Here is a 19587-nt window from a genome sequence, read left to right as displayed (position 1 = left end):
GTCTCTTTACTAAGTACTGTCCGTCTCTTTACTAAGTACAGTCCATCTCTTTACTAAGTACTGTCAGTCTCTTTGCTAAGTACTGTCAGTCTCTTTACTAAGTACTGTCAGTCTCTTTGCTAAGTACTGTCCATCTCTTTGTTAAGTACTGTCAGTCTCTTTGCTAAGTACTGTCCGTCTCTTTGCTAAGTACTGTCCGTCTCTTTACTAAGTACTGTCAGTCTCTTTACTATGTACTGTCTGTCTCTTTGCTAAGTACTGTCCGTCTCTTTACTAAGTACTGTACTGTCCGTCTCTTTACTAAGTACTGTCCGTCTCTTTACTAAGTACTGTCAGTCTCTTTACTAAGTACTGTCAGTCTCTTTACTAAGTACTGTCCATCTCTTTGCTAAGTACTGTCAGTCTCTTTGCTAAGTACTGTCCATCTCTTTGCTAAGTACTGTCAGTCTCTTTACTAAGTACTGTTCGTCTCTTTGCTAAGTACTGTCAGGTTCTTTACTAAGTACTGTCCGTCTCTTTACTAAGTACTATCCGTCTCTTTACTAAGTACTGTCCGTCTATTTGCTAAGTACTGCCGGTCTCTTTACTAAGTAATGTCCGTCTCTTTACTAAGTACTGTCCGTCTCTTTACTAAGTACTGTCAGTCTCTTTACTAAGTACTGTCAGTCTCTTTACTAAGTACTGTCCGTCTCTTTACTAAGTACTGTCAGTCTCTTTGCTAAGTACTGTCCGTCTCTTTACTAAGTACTGTCCGTCTCTTTACTAAGTACTGTCCGTCTCTTTGCTAAGTACTGTCAGTCTCTTTACTAAGTACTGTCCGGCTCTTTGCTAAGTACTGTCAGGTTCTTTACTAAGTACTGTCCGTCTCTTTGCTAAGTACTGTCCCTCTCTTTACTAAGTACTGTCCGTCTCTTTACTAAGTACTGTCCGTCTCTTTGCTAAGTACTGTCAGTCTCTTTACTAAGTACTATCCGTCTCTTTACTAAGTACAGTCCGTCTCTTTACTAAGTATTGTCAGTCTCTTTACTAAGTACTGTCCGTCTCTTTACTAAGTACTGTCAGTCTCTTTGCTAAGTACTGTCAGTCTCTTTACTAAGTACTGTCCGTCTCTTTACTAAGTACTGTCAGTCTCTTTGCTAAGTACTGTCAGTCTCTGTACTAAGTACTGTCAGTCTCTTTACTAAGTACTGTCCGTCTCTTTACTAAGTACTGTCCATCTCTTTACTAAGTACTGTCAGTCTCTTTGCTAAGTACTGTCAGTCTCTTTACTAAGTACTGTCAGTCTCTTTACTAAGTACTGTCCGTCTTTTTACTAAGTACTATCCGTCTCTTTACTAAGTACTGTCCGTCTCTTTACTAAGTATTGTCAGTATCTTTACTAAGTACTATCCGTCTCTTTACTAAGTACTGTCCGTCTCTTTACTAAGTATTGTCAGTATCTTTACTAAGTACTATCCGTCTCTTTACTAAGTACTGTCCGTCTTTTTACTAAGTACTATCCGTCTCTTTACTAAGTACTGTCCGTCTCTTTACTAAGTATTGTCAGTATCTTTACTAAGTACTAACCGTCTCTTTACTAAGTACTGTCCGTCTCTTTACTAAGTATTGTCAGTATCTTTACTAAGTACTATCCGTCTCTTTACTAAGTACTGTCCGTCTCTTTACTAAGTACTGTCAGTCTCTTTACTAAGTACTGTCCATCTCTTTACTAAGTACTGTCAGTCTCTTTGCTAAGTACTGTCAGTCTCTGTACTAAGTACTGTCAGTCTCTTTACTAAGTACTGTCCATCTCTTTACTAAGTACTATCCGTCTCTTTACTAAGTACTGTACGTCTCTTTGCTAAGTACTATCCGTCTCTTTACTAAGTACTGTCCGTCTCTTTACTAAGTACTGTCCATCTCTTTACTAAGTACTGTCAGTCTCTTTGCTAAGTACTGTCAGTCTCTTTACTAAGTACTGTCCGTCTCTTTACTAAGTACTGTCCGTCTCTTTGCTAAGTACTGTCAGTCTCTTTACTAAGTACTATCCGTCTCTTTACTAAGTACAGTCCGTCTCTTTACTAAGTATTGTCAGTCTCTTTACTAAGTACTATCCGTCTCTTTACTAAGTACTGTCCGTCTCTTTACTAAGTACTGTCAGTCTCTTTGCTAAGTACTGTCAGTCTCTTTACTAAGTACTGTCCGTCTCTTTACTAAGTACTGTCAGTCTCTTTGCTAAGTACTGTCAGTCTCTGTACTAAGTACTCTCAGTCTCTTTACTAAGTACTGTCCGTCTCTTTACTAAGTACTGTCCATCTCTTTAATAAGTACTGTCAGTCTCTTTGCTAAGTACTGTCAGTCTCTTTACTAAGTACTGTCAGTCTCTTTACTAAGTACTGTCCGTCTTTTTACTAAGTACTATCCGTCTCTTTACTAAGTACTGTCCGTCTCTTTACTAAGTATTGTCAGTATCTTTACTAAGTACTATCCGTCTCTTTACTAAGTACTGTCCGTCTCTTTACTAAGTATTGTCAGTATCTTTACTAAGTACTATCCGCCTCTTTACTAAGTACTGTCCGTCTTTTTACTAAGTACTATCCGTCTCTTTACTAAGTACTGTCCGTCTCTTTACTAAGTATTGTCAGTATCTTTACTAAGTACTATCCGTCTCTTTACTAAGTACTGTCCGTCTCTTTACTAAGTATTGTCAGTATCTTTACTAAGTACTATCCGTCTCTTTACTAAGTACTGTCCGTCTCTTTACTAAGTACTGTCCGTCTCTTTACTAAGTACTGTCAGTCTCTTTGCTAAGTACTGTCAGTCTCTGTACTAAGTACTGTCAGTCTCTTTACTAAGTACTGTCCATCTCTTTACTAAGTACTATCCGTCTCTTTACTAAGTACTGTACGTCTCTTTGCTAAGTACTATCCGTCTCTTTACTAAGTACTGTCCGTCTCTTTACTAAGTACTGTCCATCTCTTTACTAAGTACTGTCAGTCTCTTTGCTAAGTACTGTCAGTCTCTTTACTAAGTACTGTCCGTCTCTTTACTAAGTACTGTCAGTTTCTTTGTTAAGTACTGTCAGTCTCTTTACTAAGTACTGTCCGTCTCTTTACTAAGTACTGTCAGTCTCTTTGCTAAGTACTGTCAGTCTCTGTACTAAGTACTGTCAGTCTCTTTACTAAGTACTGTCCGTCTATTTACTAAGTACTATCCGTCTCTTTACTAAGTACTGTCCGTCTCTTTACTAAGTACTGTCCGTCTCTTTATTAAGTACTGTCAGTCTCTTTGCTAAGTACTGTCAGTCTCTTTACTAAGTACTGTCCGTCTCTTTACTAAGTACTTTCAGTCTCTTTGCTAAGTACTGTCAGTCTCTGTACTAAGTACTGTCAGTCTCTTTACTAAGTACTGTCCGTCTCTTTACTAAGTACTATCCGTCTCTTTACTAAGTACTGTCCGTCTCTTTGCTAAGTACTGTCCGTCTCTTTGCTAAGTACTGTCCCTCTCTTTACTAAGTACTGTCCGTCTCTTTACTAAGTACTGTCCGTCTCTTTGCTAAGTACTGTCAGTCTCTTTACTAAGTACTATCCGTCTCTTTACTAAGTACAGTCCGTCTCTTTACTAAGTATTGTCAGTCTCTTTACTAAGTAGTATCCGTCTCTTTACTAAGTACTGTCCGTCTCTTTACTAAGTACTGTCAGTCTCTTTGCTAAGTACTGTCAGTCTCTTTACTAAGTACTGTCCGTCTCTTTACTAAGTACTGTCAGTCTCTTTGCTAAGTACTGTCAGTCTCTGTACTAAGTACTGTCAGTCTCTTTACTAAGTACTGTCCGTCTCTTTACTAAGTACTGTCCATCTCTTTACTAAGTACTGTCAGTCTCTTTGCTAAGTACTGTCAGTCTCTTTACTAAGTACTGTCAGTCTCTTTACTAAGTACTGTCCGTCTTTTTACTAAGTACTATCCGTCTCTTTACTAAGTACTGTCCGTCTCTTTACTAAGTATTGTCAGTATCTTTACTAAGTACTATCCGTCTCTTTACTAAGTACTGTCCGTCTCTTTACTAAGTATTGTCAGTATCTTTACTAAGTACTATCCGTCTCTTTCCTAAGTACTGTCCGTCTTTTTACTAAGTACTATCCGTCTCTTTACTAAGTACTGTCCGTCTCTTTACTAAGTATTGTCAGTATCTTTACTAAGTACTATCCGTCTCTTTACTAAGTACTGTCCGTCTCTTTACTAAGTATTGTCAGTATCTTTACTAAGTACTATCCGTTTCTTTACTAAGTACTGTCCGTCTCTTTACTAAGTACTGTCAGTCTCTTTACTAAGTACTGTCCGTCTCTTTACTAAGTACTGTCAGTCTCTTTGCTAAGTACTGTCAGTCTCTGTACTAAGTACTGTCAGTCTCTTTACTAAGTACTGTCCATCTCTTTACTAAGTACTATCCGTCTCTTTACTAAGTACTGTACGTCTCTTTGCTAAGTACTATCCGTCTCTTTACTAAGTACTGTCCGTCTCTTTACTAAGTACTGTCCATCTCTTTACTAAGTACTGTCAGTCTCTTTGCTAAGTACTGTCAGTCTCTTTACTAAGTACTGTCCGTCTCTTTACTAAGTACTGTCAGTTTCTTTGTTAAGTACTGTCAGTCTCTTTACTAAGTACTGTCCGTCTCTTTACTAAGTACTGTCAGTCTCTTTGCTAAGTACTGTCAGTCTCTGTACTAAGTACTGTCAGTCGCTTTACTAAGTACTGTCCGTCTCTTTACTAAGTACTATCCGTCTCTTTACTAAGTACTGTCCGTCTCTTTACTAAGTACTGTCCGTCTCTTTATTAAGTACTGTCAGTCTCTTTGCTAAGTACTGTCAGTCTCTCTACTAAGTACTGTCCGTCTCTTTACTAAGTACTTTCAGTCTCTTTGCTAAGTACTGTCAGTCTCTGTACTAAGTACTGTCAGTCTCTTTACTAAGTACTGTCCGTCTCTTTACTAAGTACTATCCGTCTCTTTACTAAGTACTGTCCGTCTCTTTGCTAAGTACTGTCCGTCTCTTTGCTAAGTACTGTCCGTCTCTTTACTAAGTACAGTACTATCCGTCTCTTTACTAAGTACTGTCCGTCTCTTTACTAAGTACTGTCCGTCTCTTTATTAAGTACTGTCAGTCTCTTTGCTAAGTACTGTCAGTCTCTCTACTAAGTACTGTCCGTCTCTTTACTAAGTACTTTCAGTCTCTTTGCTAAGTACTGTCCGTCTCTTTACTAAGTACTGTCAGTCTCTTTGCTAAGTACTGTCAGTCTCTGTACTAAGTACTGTCAGTCGCTTTACTAAGTACTGTCCGTCTCTTTACTAAGTACTATCCGTCTCTTTACTAAGTACTGTCCGTCTCTTTACTAAGTACTGTCCGTCTCTTTATTAAGTACTGTCAGTCTCTTTGCTAAGTACTGTCAGTCTCTCTACTAAGTACTGTCCGTCTCTTTACTAAGTACTTTCAGTCTCTTTGCTAAGTACTGTCAGTCTCTGTACTAAGTACTGTCAGTCTCTTTACTAAGTACTGTCCGTCTCTTTACTAAGTACTATCCGTCTCTTTACTAAGTACTGTCCGTCTCTTTGCTAAGTACTGTCCGTCTCTTTGCTAAGTACTGTCCGTCTCTTTACTAAGTACTGTACTGTCCGTCTCTTTACTAAGTACTGTCCGTCTCTTTACTAAGTACTGTCAGTCTCTTTACTAAGTACTGTCAGTCTCTTTGCTAAGTACTGTCCATCTCTTTGCTAAGTACTGTCAGTCTCTTTGCTAAGTACTGTCCATCTCTTTGCTAAGTACTGTCAGTCTCTTTACTAAGTACTGTCCGTCTCTTTGCTAAGTACTGTCAGTTTCTTTACTAAATACTGTCCGTCTCTTTACTAAGTACTATCCGTCTCTTTACTAAGTACTGTCCGTCTATTTGCTAAGTACTGTCCGTCTCTTTACTAAGTATTGTCCGTCTCTTTACTAAGTACTGTCCGTCTCTTTGCTAAGTACTGTCAGTCTCTTTACTAAGTACTGTCCGTCTCTTTACTAAGTACTGTCAGTCTCTTTGCTAAGTACTGTCCGTCTCTTTACTAAGTACTGTCCGTCTCTTTACTAAGTACTGTCCGTCTCTTTGCTAAGTACTGTCAGTCTCTTTACTAAGTACTGCCCGGCTCTTTGCTAAGTACTGTCAGGTTCTTTACTAAGTACTGTCCGCCTCTTTGCTAAGTACTGTCTGTCTCTTTACTAAGTACTGTCCGTCTCTTTACTAAGTACTATCCGTCTCTTTACTAAGTACTGTCCGTCTCTTTACTAAGTATTGTCAGTATCTTTACCAAGTACTATCAGTCTCTTTACTAAGTACTGTCAGTCTCTTTACTAAGTACTGTCAGTCTCTTTACTAAGTACTGTCCGTCTCTTTACTAAGTACTGTCCATCTCTTTACTAAGTACTGTCAGTCTCTTTGCTAAGTACTGTCAGTCTCTTTACTAAGTACTGTCAGTCTCTTTGCTAAGTACTGTCCGTCTCTTTGTTAAGTACTGTCAGTCTCTTTGCTAAGTACTGTCCGTCTCTTTGCTAAGTACTGTCCGTCTCTTTGTTAAGTACTGTCAGTCTCTTTGCTAAGTACTGTCCGTCTCTTTGCTAAGTACTGTCCGTCTCTTTACTAAGTACTGTCAGTCTCTTTACTAAGTACTGTCTGTCTCTTTGCTAAGTACTGTCCGTCTCTTTACTAAGTACTGTACTGTCCGTCTCTTTACTAAGTACTGTCCGTCTCTTTACTAAGTACTGTCAGTCTCTTTACTAAGTACTGTCAGTCTCTTTACTAAGTACTGTCCATCTCTTTGCTAAGTACTGTCAGTCTCTTTGCTAAGTACTGTCCATCTCTTTGCTAAGTACTGTCAGTCTCTTTACTAAGTACTGTCCGTCTCTTTGCTAAGTACTGTCAGGTTCTTTACTAAGTACTGTCCGTCTCTTTACTAAGTACTATCCGTCTCTTTACTAAGTACTGTCCGTCTATTTGCTAAGTACTGCCGGTCTCTTTACTAAGTAATGTCCGTCTCTTTACTAAGTACTGTCCGTCTCTTTACTAAGTACTGTCAGTCTCTTTACTAAGTACTGTCAGTCTCTTTACTAAGTACTGTCCGTCTCTTTACTAAGTACTGTCAGTCTCTTTGCTAAGTACTGTCCGTCTCTTTACTAAGTACTGTCCGTCTCTTTACTAAGTACTGTCCGTCTCTTTGCTAAGTACTGTCAGGTTCTTTACTAAGTACTATCCGTCTCTTTACTAAGTACTGTCCGTCTATTTGCTAAGTACTGCCGGTCTCTTTACTAAGTAATGTCCGTCTCTTTACTAAGTACTGTCCGTCTCTTTACTAAGTACTGTCAGTCTCTTTACTAAGTACTGTCAGTCTCTTTACTAAGTACTGTCCGTCTCTTTACTAAGTACTGTCAGTCTCTTTGCTAAGTACTGTCCGTCTCTTTACTAAGTACTGTCCGTCTCTTTACTAAGTACTGTCCATCTCTTTACTAAGTACTGTCAGTCTCTTTGCTAAGTACTGTCAGTCTCTTTACTAAGTACTGTCCGTCTCTTTACTAAGTACTGTCAGTTTCTTTGTTAAGTACTGTCAGTCTCTTTACTAAGTACTGTCCGTCTCTTTACTAAGTACTGTCAGTCTCTTTGCTAAGTACTGTCAGTCTCTGTACTAAGTACTGTCAGTCTCTTTACTAAGTACTGTCCGTCTCTTTACTAAGTACTATCCGTCTCTTTACTAAGTACTGTCCGTCTCTTTACTAAGTACTGTCCGTCTCTTTATTAAGTACTGTCAGTCTCTTTGCTAAGTACTGTCAGTCTCTTTACTAAGTACTGTCCGTCTCTTTACTAAGTACTTTCAGTTTCTTTGCTAAGTACTGTCAGTCTCTGTACTAAGTACTGTCAGTCTCTTTACTAAGTACTGTCCGTCTCTTTACTAAGTACTATCCGTCTCTTTACTAAGTACTGTCCGTCTCTTTGCTAAGTACTGTCCGTCTCTTTGCTAAGTACTGTCCGTCTCTTTACTAAGTACTGTACTGTCCGTCTCTTTACTAAGTACTGTCCGTCTCTTTACTAAGTACTGTCAGTCTCTTTACTAAGTACTGTCAATCTCTTTGCTAAGTACGTCTCTTTACTAAGTACTGTCAGTCTCTTTGCTAAGTACTGTCCGTCTCTTTACTAAGTACTGCCAGTCTCTTTACTAAGTACTGTCAGTCTCTTTGCTAAGTACGTCTCTTTACTAAGTACTGTCAGTCTCTTTGCTAAGTACTGTCCGTCTCTTTGTTAAGTACTGTCAGTCTCTTTGCTAAGTACTGTCCGTCTCTTTACTAAGTACTGTCCGTCTCTTTACTAAGTACTGTCAGTCTCTTTGCTAAGTACTGTCCGTCTCTTTACTAAGTACTGCCAGTCTCTTTACTAAGTACTGTCAGTCTCTTTGCTAAGTACGTCTCTTTACTAAGTACTGTCAGTCTCTTTGCTAAGTACTGTCCGTCTCTTTGTTAAGTACTGTCAGTCTCTTTGCTAAGTACTGTCCGTCTCTTTACTAAGTACTGTCCGTCTCTTTACTAAGTACTGTCAGTCTCTTTACTAAGTACTGTCCGTCTCTTTACTAAGTACTGTCAGTCTCTTTACTAAGTACTGTCAGTCTCTTTGCTAAGTACTGTCTGTCTCTTTACTAAGTAGTCTCCGTCTCTTTACTAAGTACTGTCCGTCTCTTTACTAAGTACTGTCCGTCTCTTTGCTAAGTACCTTCAGTCTCTTTACTAAGTACTATCTGTCTCTTTACTAAGTACTGTCCGTCTCTTTACTAAGTACTGTCCGTCTCTTTACTAAGTACTGTCAGTCTCTTTACTAAGTACTGTCCGTCTCTTTACTAAGTACTGTCAGTCTCTTTGCTAAGTACTGTCTGTCTCTTTACTAAGTAGTCTCCGTCTCTTTACTAAGTACTGTCCGTCTCTTTACTAAGTACTGTCCGTCTCTTTGCTAAGTACCTTCAGTCTCTTTACTAAGTACTGTCAGTCTCTTTGCTAAGTACTGTCCGTCTCTTTACTAAGTACTGCCAGTCTCTTTACTAAGTACTGTCAGTCTCTTTGCTAAGTACGTCTCTTTACTAAGTACTGTCAGTCTCTTTGCTAAGTACTGTCCGTCTCTTTACTAAGTACTGTCCGTCTCTTTACTAAGTACTGTCAGTCTCTTTACTAAGTACTGTCCGTCTCTTTACTAAGTACTGTCAGTCTCTTTGCTAAGTACTGTCTGTCTCTTTACTAAGTAGTCTCAGTCTCTTTACTAAGTACTGTCCGTCTCTTTACTAAGTACTGTCCGTCTCTTTGCTAAGTACCTTCAGTCTCTTTACTAAGTACTATCCATCTCTTTACTAAGTACTGTCCGTCTCTTTACTAAGTACTGTCCGTCTCTTTACTAAGTACTGTCAGTCTCTTTACTAAGTACTGTCAGTCTCTTTGCTAAGTACGTCTCTTTACTAAGTACTGTCCGTCTCTTTGCTAATTAGTGTCCGTCTCTTTACTAAGTACTGTCAGTCTCTTTACAAAGTACTGTCAGTCTCTTTACTAAGTACTGTCAGTCTCTTTGCTAAGTACTGTCTGTCTCTTTACTAAGTAGTCTCCGTCTCTTTACTAAGTACTGTCCGTCTCTTTACTAAGTACTGTCCGTCTCTTTGCTAAGTACCTTCAGTCTCTTTACTAAGTACTATCTGTCTCTTTACTAAGTAATGTCCGTCTCTTTACTAAGTACTGTCCGTCTCTTTACAAAGTACTGTCAGTCTCTTTACTAAGTACTGTCCGTCTCTTTACTAAGTACTGTCAGTCTCTTTGCTAAGTACTGTCTGTCTCTTTACTAAGTAGTCTCCGTCTCTTTACTAAGTACTGTCCGTCTCTTTACTAAGTACTGTCCGTCTCTTTGCTAAGTACCTTCAGTCTCTTTACTAAGTACTATCTGTCTCTTTACTAAGTACTGACCGTCTCTTTACTAAGTACTGTCCGTCTCTTTACTAAGTACTGTCAGTCTCTTTACTAAGTACTGTCCGTCTCTTTACTAAGTACTGTCAGTCTCTTTGCTAAGTACTGTCTGTCTCTTTACTAAGTAGTCTCCGTCTCTTTACTAAGTACTGTCCGTCTCTTTACTAAGTACTGTCCGTCTCTTTGCTAAGTACCTTCAGTCTCTTTACTAAGTACTATCTGTCTCTTTACTAAGTACTGTCCGTCTCTTTACTAAGTACTGTCAGTCTCTTTGCTAAGTACTGTCCGTCTCTTTACTAAGTACTGCCAGTCTCTTTACTAAGTACTGTCAGTCTCTTTGCTAAGTACGTCTCTTTACTAAGTACTGTCAGTCTCTTTGCTAAGTACTGTCCGTCTCTTTACTAAGTACTGTCCGTCTCTTTACTAAGTACTGTCAGTCTCTTTACTAAGTACTGTCCGTCTCTTTGCTAAGTACTGTCAGTCTCTTTGCTAAGTACTGACTGTCTCTTTACTAAGTAGTCTCAGTCTCTTTACTAAGTACTGTCCGTCTCTTTACTAAGTACTGTCCGTCTCTTTGCTAAGTACCTTCAGTCTCTTTACTAAGTACTATCCATCTCTTTACTAAGTACTGTCCGTCTCTTTACTAAGTACTGTCCGTCTCTTTACTAAGTACTGTCAGTCTCTTTACTAAGTACTGTCAGTCTCTTTGCTAAGTACGTCTCTTTACTAAGTACTGTCCTTCTCTTTGCTAATTAGTGTCCGTCTCTTTACTAAGTACTGTCAGTCTCTTTACTAAGTACTGTCCATCTCACTACCAAGTACTGTCAGTCTCTTTGCTAAGTACTGTCCGTCTCTTTACTAAGTACTGTCAGTCTCTTTACTAAGTACTGTCCGTCTCTTTACTAAGTACTGTCAGTCTCTTTGCTAAGTATGTCTCTTTACTAAGTACTGTCAGTCTCTTTACTAAGTACTGTCAGTCTCTTTACTAAGTACTGTCCGTCTCTTTACTAAGTACTGTCCGTCTCTTTACTAAGTAGTATCCGTCTCTTTACTAAGTACTGTCCGTCTCTTTACTAAGTACTGTCCGTCTCTTTACTAAGTACTGTCCGTCTCTTTACTAAGTACTGTCCGTCTCTTTACTAAGTACTGTCCGTCTCTTTACTAAGTACTGTCCGTCTCTTTACTAAGTACTGTCCGTCTCTTTACTAAGTAGTATCCGTCTCTTTACTAAGTACTGTCCGTCTCTTTACTAAGTACTGTCAGTCTCTTTACTAAGTACTGTCCGTCTCTTTACTAAGTACTGTCCGTCTCTTTGCTAAGTACGTCTCTTTACTAAGTACTGTCCGTCTCTTTTCTAAGCACTGTCCGTCTCTTTGCTAAGTACTGTCTGTCTCTTTGCTAAGTACTGTCCATCTCTTTACTAAGTACTGTCCGTCTCTTTATTAAGTACTGTCTGTCTCTTTACTAAGTATTGTCAGTCTCTTTACTAAGTACTGTCAGTCTCTTTGCTAAGTACTGTCAGTCTCTTTGCTAAGTACTGTCTGTCTCTTTACTAAGTACTGTCCGTTTCTTTACTAAGTACTGTCCGTCTCTTTAGTAAGTACTATCCGTCTCTTTACTAAGTACTGTCCGTCTCTTTACTAAGTAGTATCCGACTCTTTACTAAGTACTGTCCGTCTCTTTACTAAGTACTGTCCGTCTCTTTACTAAGTAGTATCCGTCTCTTTACTAAGTACTGTCCGTCTCTTTGCTAAGTACGTCTCTTTACTAAGTACTGTCAGTCTCTTTGCTAAGTACTGTCCGTCTCTTTACTAAGTACTGTCCGTCTCTTTACTAAGTACTGTCAGTCTCTTTACTAAGTACTGTCCGTCTCTTTACTAAGTACTGTCAGTCTCTTTGCTAAGTACTGTCTGTCTCTTTACTAAGTAGTCTCAGTCTCTTTACTAAGTACTGTCCGTCTCTTTACTAAGTACTGTCCGTCTCTTTGCTAAGTACCTTCAGTCTCTTTACTAAGTACTATCCATCTCTTTACTAAGTACTGTCCGTCTCTTTACTAAGTACTGTCCGTCTCTTTACTAAGTACTGTCAGTCTCTTTACTAAGTACTGTCAGTCTCTTTGCTAAGTACGTCTCTTTACTAAGTACTGTCCGTCTCTTTGCTAATTAGTGTCCGTCTCTTTACTAAGTACTGTCAGTCTCTTTACTAAGTACTGTCCATCTCACTACCAAGTACTGTCAGTCTCTTTGCTAAGTACTGTCCGTCTCTTTACTAAGTACTGTCAGTCTCTTTACTAAGTACTGTCCGTCTCTTTACTAAGTACTGTCAGTCTCTTTGCTAAGTATGTCTCTTTACTAAGTACTGTCAGTCTCTTTACTAAGTACTGTCCGTCTCTTTACTAAGTAGTAGCCGTCTCTTTATTAAGTACTGTCCGTCTCTTTACTAAGTACTGTCAGTCTCTTTACTAAGTACTGTCCGTCTCTTTACTAAGTACTGTCCGTCTCTTTGCTAAGTACGTCTCTTTACTAAGTACTGTCCGTCTCTTTACTAAGCACTGTCCGTCTCTTTACTAAGTACTGTCAGTCTCTTTACTAAGTAGTATCCGTCTCTTTACTAAGTACTGTCCGTCTCTTTACTAAGTACTGTCCGTCTCTTTACTAAGTAGTATATGTCTCTTTACTAAGTACTGTCCGTCTCTTTGCTAAGTACTGTCTGTCTCTTTGCTAAGTACTGTCCATCTCTTTACTAAGTATTGTCAGTCTCTTTACTAAGTACTGTCAGTCTCTTTGCTAAGTACTGTCAGTCTCTTTGCTAAGTACTGTCTGTCTCTTTACTAAGTACTGTCCGTTTCTTTACTAAGTACTGTCCGTCTCTTTAGTAAGTACTATCCGTCTCTTTACTAAGTACTGTCCGTCTCTTTACTAAGTAGTATCCGACTCTTTACTAAGTACCGTCCGTCTCTTTACTAAGTACTGTCCGTCTCTTTACTAAGTAGTATCCGTCTCTTTACTAAGTACTGTCCGTCTCTTTGCTAAGTACTGTCTGTCTCTTTGCTAAGTACTGTCCATCTCTTTACTAAGTACTGTCCGTCTCTTTACTAAGTACTGTCCGTCTCTTTACTAAGTACTATCCGTCTCACTACCAAGTACTGTCAGTCTCTTTGCTAAGTACTGTCCGTCTCTTTACTAAGTACTGTCCGTCTCTTTACTAAGTACTGTCAGTCTCTTTGCTAAGTACTGTCTGTCTCTTTACTAAGTAGTCTCCGTCTCTTTACTAAGTACTGTCCGTCTCTTTACTAAGTACTGTCCGTCTCTTTGCTAAGTACCTTCAGTCTCTTTACTAAGTACTATCTGTCTCTTTACTAAGTACTGTCCGTCTCTTTACTAAGTACTGTCCGTCTCTTTACTAAGTACTGTCAGTCTCTTTACTAAGTACTGTCCGTCTCTTTACTAAGTACTGTCAGTCTCTTTGCTAAGTACTGTCCATCTCTTTACTAAGTACTGCCAGTCTCTTTACTAAGTACTGTCAGTCTCTTTGCTAAGTACGTCTCTTTACTAAGTACTGTCAGTCTCTTTGCTAAGTACTGTCCGTCTCTTTACTAAGTACTGTCCGTCTCTTTACTAAGTACTGTCAGTCTCTTTACTAAGTACTGTCCGTCTCTTTACTAAGTACTGTCAGTCTCTTTGCTAAGTACTGTCTGTCTCTTTACTAAGTAGTCTCCGTCTCTTTACTAAGTACTGTCCGTCTCTTTACTAAGTATTGTCCGTCTCTTTACTAAGTACTGTCAGTCTCTTTACTAAGTACTGTCAGTCTCTTTGCTAAGTACGTCTCTTTACTAAGTACTGTCCGTCTCTTTGCTAATTACTGTCCGTCTCTTTACTAAGTACTGTCAGTCTCTTTACTAAGTACTGTCTGTCTCACTACCAAGTACTGTCAGTCTCTTTGCTAAGTACTGTCCGTCTCTTTACTAAGTACTGTCAGTCTCTTTACTAAGTACTGTCCGTCTCTTTGCTAAGTACTGTCTGTCTCTTTGCTAAGTACTGTCCGTCTCTTTGCTAAGTACCTTCAGTCTCTTTACTAAGTACTATCCGTCTCTTTACTAAGTACCGTCCGTCTCTTTGCTAAGTACTGTCAGTCTCTTTACTAAGTACTATCCATCTCTTTACTAAGTACTGTCCATCTCTTTACTAAGTACTGTCAGTCTCTTTGCTAAGTACTGTCAGTCTCTTTACTAAGTACTGTCCGTCTCTTTACTAAGTACTGTCCGTCTCTTTACTAAGTACTGTCAGTCTCTTTGCTAAGTACTGTCCGTCTCTTTACTAAGTACTGTCAGTCTCTTTGCTAAGTACTGTCCGTCTCTTTACTAAGTAGTCTCCGTCTCTTTACTAAGTACTGTCCGTCTCTTTACTAAGTACTGTCCGTCTCTTTGCTAAGTACCTTCAGTCTCTTTACTAAGTACTATCCGTCTCTTTACTAAGTACTGTCCGTCTCTTTACTAAGTACTGTCCGTCTCTTTACTAAGTACTGTCCGTCTCTTTGCTAAGTACTGTCCGTCTCTTTGCTAAGTACTGTCAGTCTCTTTACTAAGTACTGTCCATCTCTGTGCTAAGTACCCTCCGTCTCTTTACTAAGTACTGTCCGTCTCTTTACTAAGTACTGTCCGTCTCTTTGCTAAGTACTGTCAGTCTCTTTACTAAGTACTATCCGTCTCTTTACTAAGTACTGTCCGTCTCTTTACTAAGTACTGTCCATCTCTTTACTAAGTACTGTCCATCTCTTTACTAAGTACTGTCAGTCTCTTTGCTAAGTACGTCTCTTTACTAAGTACTGTCCGTCTCTTTACTAAGTAGTATCCGTCTCTTTACTAAGTACTGTCCATCTCTTTACTAAGTACTGTCCATCTCTTTACTAAGTACTGTCAGTCTCTTTGCTAAGTACTGTCAGTCTCTTTACTAAGTACTGTCCGTCTCTTTACTAAGTACTGTCCGTCTCTTTACTAAGTACTGTCAGTCTCTTTGCTAAGTACTGTCCGTCTCTTTACTAAGTACTGTCAGTCTCTTTGCTAAGTACTGTCCGTCTCTTTACTAAGTACTGTCAGTCTCTTTGCTAAGTACTGTCCGTCTCTTTACTAAGTAGTCTCCGTCTCTTTACTAAGTACTGTCCGTCTCTTTACTAAGTACTGTCCGTCTCTTTGCTAAGTACCTTCAGTCTCTTTACTAAGTACTGTCCGTCTCTTTACTAAGTACTGTCCGTCTCTTTACTAAGTACTGTCCGTCTCTTTGCTAAGTACTGTCCGTCTCTTTACTAAGTACTGTCAGTCTCTTTACTAAGTACTGTCCATCTCTTTGCTAAGTACCCTCTGTCTCTTTACTAAGTACTGTCCGTCTCTTTACTAAGTACTGTCCGTCTCTTTGCTAAGTACTGTCAGTCTCTTTACTAAGTACTATCCGTCTCTTTACTAAGTACTGTCCGTCTCTTTACTAAGTACTGTCCGTCTCTTTACTAAGTACTGTCCATCTCTTTACTAAGTACTGTCAGTCTCTTTGCTAAGTACGTCTCTTTACTAAGTACTGTCCGTCTCTTTACTAAGTAGTATCCGTCTCTTTACTAAGTACTGTCCATCTCTTTACTAAGTACTGTCCATCTCTTTACTAAGTACTGTCAGTCTCTTTGCTAAGTACTGTCAGTCTCTTTATTAAGTACTGTCCGTCTCTTTACTAAGTACTGTCCGTCTCTTTACTAAGTACTGTCAGTCTCTTTGCTAAGTACTGTCCGTCTCTTTACTAAGTACTGTCAGTCTCTTTACTAAGTAGTCTCCGTCTCTTTACTAAGTACTGTCCGTCTCTTTACTAAGTACTGTCCGTCTCTTTGCTAAGTACCTTCAGTCTCTTTACTAAGTACTATCCGTCTCTTTACTAAGTACTGTCCGTCTCTTTACTAAGTACTGTCCGTCTCTTTACTAAGTACTGTCCGTCTCTTTGCTAAGTACTGTCCGTCTCTTTGCTAAGTACTGTCAGTCTCTTTACTAAGTACTGTCCATCTCTTTGCTAAGTACCCTCCGTCTCTTTACTAAGTACTGTCCGTCTCTTTACTAAGTACTGTCCGTCTCTTTACTAAGTACTGTCCGTCTCTTTGCTAAGTACTGTCAGTCTCTTTACTAAGTACTATCCGTCTCTTTACTAAGTACTGTCCGTCTCTTTACTAAGTACTGTCCGTCTCTTTACTAAGTACTGTCCATCTCTTTACTAAGTACTGTCAGTCTCTTTGCTAAGTACGTCTCTTTACTAAGTACTGTCCGTCTCTTTACTAAGTAGTATCCGTCTCTTTACTAAGTACTGTCAGTCTCTTTACTAAGTACTGTCAGTCTCTTTACTAAGTACTGTCCGTCTCTTTACTAAGTACTGTCCGTCTCTTTACTAAGTACTGTCAGTCTCTTTACTAAGTACTGTCCGTCTCTTTACTAAGTACTGTCAGTCTCTTTACTAAGTACTGTCAGTCTCTTTGCTAAGTACTGTCTGTCTCTTTACTAAGTAGTCTCCGTCTCTTTACTAAGTACTGTCCGTCTCTTTACTAAGTACTGTCCGTCTCTTTGCTAAGTACCTTCAGTCTCTTTACTAAGTACTATCTGTCTCTTTACTAAGTACTGTCCGTCTCTTTACTAAGTAGTCTCCGTCTCTTTACTAAGTACTGTCCGTCTCTTTACTAAGTACTGTCCGTCTCTTTGCTAAGTACCTTCAGTCTCTTTACTAAGTACTATCTGTCTCTTTACTAAGTACTGTCCGTCTCTTTACTAAGTACTGTCCGTCTCTTTACTAAGTAGTCTCCGTCTCTTTACTAAGTACTGTCCGTCTCTTTACTAAGTACTGTCCGTCTCTTTGCTAAGTACCTTCAGTCTCTTTACTAAGTACTGTCCGTCTCTTTACTAAGTACTGTCCGTCTCTTTACTAAGTACTGTCCGTCTCTTTACTGAGTACTGTCAGTCTCTTTACTAAGTACTGTCAGTCTCTTTGCTAACTACGTCTCTTTACTAAGTACTGTCCGTCTCTTTGCTAATTACTGTCCGTCTCTTTACTAAGTACTGTCAGTCTCTTTACTAAGTACTGTCCGTCTCACTACCAAGTACTGTCAGTCTCTTTGCTAAGTACTCTCCGTCTCTTTACTAAGTACTGTCAGTCTCTTTACTAAGTACTGTCCGTCTCTTTGCTAAGTACTGTCTGTCTCTTTGCTAAGTACTGTCCGTCTCTTTGCTAAGTACCTTCAGTCTCTTTACTAAGTACTATCCGTCTCTTTACTAAGTACTGTCCGTCTCTTTAGTAAGTACTGTCCGTCTCTTTACTAAGTACTGTCCGTCTCTTTACTAAGTACTGCCAGTCTCTTTACTAAGTACTGTCAGTCTCTTTACTAAGTACTGTCAGTCTCTTTGCTAAGTACGTCTCTTTACTAAGTACTGTCCGTCTCTTTGCTAATTACTGTCCGTCTCTTTACTAAGTACTGTCAGTCTCTTTACTAAGTACTGTCCATCTCACTACCAAGTACTGTCAGTCTCTTTGCTAAGTACTGTCCGTCTCTTTACTAAGTACTGTCAGTCTCTTTACTAAGTACTGTCCGTCTCTTTACTAAGTACTGTCAGTCTCTTTGCTAAGTACATCTCTTTACTAAGTACTGTCAGTCTCTTTGCTAAGTACTGTCCGTCTCTTTACTAAGTACTGCCAGTCTCTTTACTAAGTACTGTCAGTCTCTTTGCTAAGTACGTCTCTTTACTAATTACTGTCCGTCTCTTTACTAAGTACTGTCAGTCTCTTTACTAAGTACTGTCCGTCTCACTACCAAGTACTGTCAGTCTCTTTGCAAAGTACTGTCCGTCTCTTTACTAAGTACTGTCCGTCTCTTTACTAAGTACTGTCAGTCTCTTTACTAAGTACTGTCCGTCTCTTTACTAAGTACTGTCAGTCTCTTTGCTAAGTACTGTCTGTCTCTTTACTAAGTAGTCTCCGTCTCTTTACTAAGTACTGTCCGTCTCTTTACTAAGTACTGTCCGTCTCTTTGCTAAGTACCTTCAGTCTCTTTACTAAGTACTATCTGTCTCTTTACTAAGTACTGTCCGTCTCTTTACTAAGTACCTTCAGTCTCTTTACTAAGTACTATCTGTCTCTTTACTAAGTACTGTCCGTCTCTTTACTAAGTACTGTCCGTCTCCTTACTAAGTACTGTCAGTCTCTTTACTAAGTACTGTCCGTCTCTTTACTAAGTACTGTCAGTCTCTTTGCTAAGTACTGTCCGTCTCTTTACTAAGTACTGCCAGTCTCTTTACTAAGTACTGTCAGTCTCTTTGCTAAGTACGTCTCTTTACTAAGTACTGTCAGTCTCTTTGCTAAGTACTGTCCGTCTCTTTACTAAGTACTGTCCGTCTCTTTACTAAGTACTGTCAGTCTCTTTACTAAGTACTGTCCGTCTCTTTACTAAGTACTGTCAGTCTCTTTACTAAGTACTGTCAGTCTCTTTGCTAAGTACTGTCTGTCTCTTTACTAAGTAGTCTCCGTCTCTTTACTAAGTACTGTCCGTCTCTTTACTAAGTACTGTACGTCTCTTTGCTAAGTACCTTCAGTCTCTTTACTAAGTACTATCTGTCTCTTTACTAAGTACTGTCCGTCTCTTTACTAAGTACTGTCCGTCTCTTTACTAAGTACTGTCAGTCTCTTTACTAAGTACTGTCCGTCTCTTTACTAAGTACTGTCAGTCTCTTTGCTAAGTACTGTCTGTCTCTTTACTAAGTAGTCTCCGTCTCTTTACTAAGTACTGTCCGTCTCTTTACTAAGTACTGTCCGTCTCTTTGCTAAGTACCTTCAGTCTCTTTACTAAGTACTGTCCGTCTCTTTACTAAGTAGTATCCGTCTCTTTACTAAGTACTGTCAGTCTCTTTACTAAGTACTGTCCGTCTCTTTACTAAGTACTGTCCGTCTCTTTACTAAGTACTGTCCGTCTCTTTACTAAGTACTGTCAGTCTCTTTACTAAGTACTGTCAGTCTCTTTGCTAACTACGTCTCTTTACTAAGTACTGTCCGTCTCTTTGCTAATTACTGTCCGTCTCTTTACTAAGTACTGTCAGTCTCTTTACTAAGTACTGTCCGTCTCACTACCAAGTACTGTCAGTCTCTTTGCTAAGTACTGTCCGTCTCTTTACTAAGTACTGTCAGTCTCTTTACTAAGTACTGTCCGTCTCTTTGCTAAGTACTGTCTGTCTCTTTGCTAAGTACTGTCCGTCTCTTTGCTAAGTACCTTCAGTCTCTTTACTAAGTACTATCCGTCTCTTTACTAAGTACTGTCCGTCTCTTTAGTAAGTACTGTCCGTCTCTTTACTAAGTACTGTCCGTCTCTTTACTAAGTACTGCCAGTCTCTTTACTAAGTACTGTCAGTCTCTTTACTAAGTACTGTCAGTCTCTTTGGTAAGTACGTCTCTTTACTAAGTACTGTCCGTCTCTTTGCTAATTACTGTCCGTCTCTTTACTAAGTACTGTCAGTCTCTTTACTAAGTACTGTCCATCTCACTACCAAGTACTGTCAGTCTCTTTGCTAAGTACTGTCCGTCTCTTTACTAAGTACTG

This window comes from Triturus cristatus, chromosome 4_1, assembly GCF_964204655.1.
Source record: "Triturus cristatus chromosome 4_1, aTriCri1.1, whole genome shotgun sequence".
In the NCBI taxonomy this organism is placed as follows: Eukaryota; Metazoa; Chordata; class Amphibia; order Caudata; family Salamandridae; genus Triturus; species Triturus cristatus.
Note: the sequence above shows the minus strand (reverse complement) of the source record.